The sequence below is a fragment of the Triticum aestivum genome, chromosome 7B (genome assembly GCF_018294505.1).
Source record: "Triticum aestivum cultivar Chinese Spring chromosome 7B, IWGSC CS RefSeq v2.1, whole genome shotgun sequence".
Classification (NCBI taxonomy): Eukaryota; Viridiplantae; Streptophyta; class Magnoliopsida; order Poales; family Poaceae; genus Triticum; species Triticum aestivum.
The window spans coordinates 669,686,940-669,690,651 of NC_057813.1; the positions used below are offsets into that span (position 1 = coordinate 669,686,940).

General features: G+C 44.9%; 1 pseudogene; it reads right to left on the minus strand.

The window, feature by feature from the left end:
• Positions 1-3,403, minus strand: part of LOC123162225 (receptor kinase-like protein Xa21) — a 4,431-nt pseudogene extending 1,028 nt beyond the window's left edge.
• Positions 3,404-3,712: the final 309 nt, after the last annotated feature.

Genomic DNA, 3,712 nt, shown 5'->3' on the forward strand with positions numbered 1-3,712 from the left:
ACTGATTCCAGAATTGTACATATCTAGTTCAGTTCTAATTTCTAAGATAAGTAATTTTTATCAAAGTGCGAACTAATAAGAAGCGTAAGGGGAGTAAAGTGCTACAACAACTAAAAGCTCACCTGGAGCAGCATAGCCGATTGTGCCTCTCATTGATGCCCAACCAGTTGATTTCTCCGAGTCCTGATGTAGAAACCTTGCAAGCCCGAAATCACCAACATGAGCAACCATTTCACCATCGAGGAGAACATTGCTTGGCTTAAGATCACAGTGAATAATTGGGATTGGCTTGTGGTGATGGAGGTATTCGAGTGATGATGCTACATCAATTGCAATCTGCAGCCTCAAACGGAGATGTAGTGTCCTATTTTCACCATCTTCCATGGGATGGTGGTGTACCCATCCATCTAAATTTCCATTTGGTAAGTATTCGTACACAAGGGCCTTGAAGTCACAGCTTTGAAAATCAATGCTCGAGCACACAGTTAATATCTTCATAAGATTCCTATGTCGAACGCATTTCAGGGTCTCACATTCTGCAACAAAACTTTGAGATGCACCTCGCTGCGTGAGGTTGAGCACCTTCACAGCAATCACCACCTGCTGGTCATTTATCCTCATTGTTCCCTTGTACACCGAGCCGAAGCGTCCTGCACCAAGGAGGTTCTCTGAAGCAAAACCATTAGTTGCAGTGACTAGTTCAGCATAAGAAACCCTCAAATATTGCTCGTCGATGGATGATGTCTGCATGTTTGCTTTCATCTTCCTGCTCTTACTGTAGAATGTCGACAGTGCAAATACCAATGCAATAAATACAACTGCACCACATATGGAGAATATTATGGCCAGCTTCTGAGTTGGTTTCTTGGTGGTGAGGTTGGAACAGTGTGGCAGTTTCAGTTGAGGGATTCCATTACACAGACCATCATTTCCCATAACTGAGGCTGAGGCAGAAGCTGCGTTGCTGAAGATCCCATCTGTTGGAACCTCACCCTCCAAGTTGTTGAATGAGAGATTCAAACCAGCTAGCCCTTTCATGCCCCCGAGGAACACAGGAATGTTCCCTGAGAGATTATTATATGAAAGATCAAGCATCAGTAGGGCTTTCATCTGCATGATTGACGACGGAATTGTCCCTTGAAGCTTGTTCCGGGATACATTCAGATACTGTAATGACTGACAGTCTCCAAGTGAGATCGGAATCTCTCCAGATATTAGATTACCGGAGAAATCAAGTTCCCCAATATTCTTTAGGTTACCTAATTCTATAGGCAAACCTCCGGTTAATAGATTATTTTGGATATTCACATAGATGGACAATGTGTTTATGAGGAATAAGTCCCTAGGTATTGGACCAACAAGGCTGTTGTTTGAAAGGTCTAGTTCTTGTAATGGACATCCTATAAGACTAGAAGGTATGCTTCCACTAAGCATGTTGTCACCAAGATGAAGCAGGCTTAGTTGGGTAAGATTGCCAAATGTTAGAGGGATGGATCCTGATAGTTCATTCGTTCCAAGTATTAACGAATTTAGTCCCTTCATTTTGCCAAGAGAGGTTGGAATAGTACCCTCTAAATGATTACCTTCCAGAATAAGTGTTTGCAGATTGGTCAAGTTTGCTATTGCTCCAGGAATCTTTCCCGTTATGCTGTTAGATCCCATGCTCAGAAACTCTAGATTTGTGGAGAAGGTGCCTACTGAACTCGGTATTTCACCTTCAAGCATGTTGTTACCCAAATCCAACAGTTGCAAATTACTACAATTGCTTAGGCTGGACAAGAAGCCCCAGTCGGCATCTTGTGTTGCTTGAATATGGTTTTCGGCAATGGTTAATGCGGACAAGCTCGCCAAGTGAATTCCTAGGCAACTGGGAATTGTTCCTGTTAGGGAGTTATGAAGGAGCTGAATCATTTGAATCATAGAGGCATTGCACAAAGAGGAAGGAATAGGACCATGGAATTGATTGAAATCTGCAAGGAAGAACTGTAGATTTGGAAGGTTGTTTCCCATGTCAAATGGAAAAGACCCATTGAGGTTATAATTGAGTTGTACATCGAGGTATGAGACCTTGGAGGTAGGAAATTGAGGTAGGAAAGATTGAACATCGAAGGAGGCAATGGCCCTTCCAATTCATTATTATCTAGGTCAATTTCAGAGAGGGAATGTAGGTTTCCAATGGAGTGAGGTATGAGACCTGTAAGATTATTGAATGACAGATCAAGGAGTTCAAGCAAATTGAGGTTCCCTAGCGATTCAGGAATTCGTCCAGTTAAATGGTTTTGCTGAAGATCTAAAGAATATAGTGATGTGAGGTTTCCTAACCCAGCTGGGATGGATCCTGTCAGATCATTGTATGCTAATACGAGTATGGAGAGAGATGAAAGACTATGTAATGATGGAATACTCCCTGTCAGGTTATTTAAGCCCAGGCCAAGAAAGGCCATTTCCGAGAGATTTCCTATTGAACTTGGGATAGAACCAGACAATTGATTTGAGCTTAGAGCGAGCGTGCCTAATTTGACAAGGTTACCTATTCCAGGGGGTATTTCCCCTGTTAGCTTGTTGCTTGCAATTTGCAGAAACTCCAGATTCACAAGGTTGCTGATCTCCAAAGGGATGGTTCCTTGAAGCTTGTTGTAGCTTAGATCGAGTACCTTGAGATTGTGCAAGGAGCCAAGCTCATGTGGTATCTCCCCTTGGAGCTCGTTCTGGAAGAGCACAATGGAACGTAGGTTGGACAAGGCGGCAAGCTCCCGCGGTATCTCCCCTTTCAGCCTGTTATATCCAAGGCTGATGCGCTCAAGATGCCAGCACCGTGAAAGCGACGGCGGAATAGCGCCATCCAGAGAGTTGTGCGACAGGTTAAGATGCTTCAGGTGCCAGAGGTGGCCAAGCGCTGAAGGCACGGCACCATGCAGGCGGTTCCTTGGGAGGCTGAGCATCTTCAGGAATGTGAGGTTGGCCACCGAGGTGGAGATGGTGCCCATAAGGCTGAGATGGCCGAGGTCGAGCGCTACGACCCGTCCACGGCGGCGTCCTCGTCTGCCGCATGCCACGCCATGCCATCGGCACATGGGCATGGACCGGTTGCCCCATGACTCCAGAGCTTGCGAGGGGTCACTCCTTATGAGCGACTTGAAGGAGAGGAGAGCAAAGTGGTCGCTGGAATTGTTTAGGGCGGTTCCAGCACGTGAAATCGGTGCTGACCCCGTGCTAAGAACAAGTGCTAGGAGCAGAGAAACAAGCATGGGGAACTCTGCACGCACCATATTTCAACCAAGGCTTTCTTTCTTTCTGCTCACTTCTTTCTGATTGTGTGCTTGCCTTCTTGGGGTGCATTCTATATAATGGATTGAGCAAGGCAAGTTGCTCGGATGTTCATGAAGGAAGATTCTTCGAAACTCATCTGCAGTTGACTCGTCAACGGTCTTTGTGAACTTAATTAGTATCATTTTCAGTTTGCTGTCAAGTTGGGGACATATATACAAGTCAGTCAACAAAGTACTCAATGCTCGACTTGTCAGTCAACATCACCCGCCATTTCTCTGGCCCATATAGGACTTGCGAGTCATCTTACGTTGATTTATGCATTATTGTCTTTCTTTTGCGATTAAAAAAATTGCAGACAGCGGCAGGAGTACTGCTATTCCACTGAGAAGAAAAACAACTATGCATACAAAAACACACAGACGGGAAAGCATGTTCCCTGTGG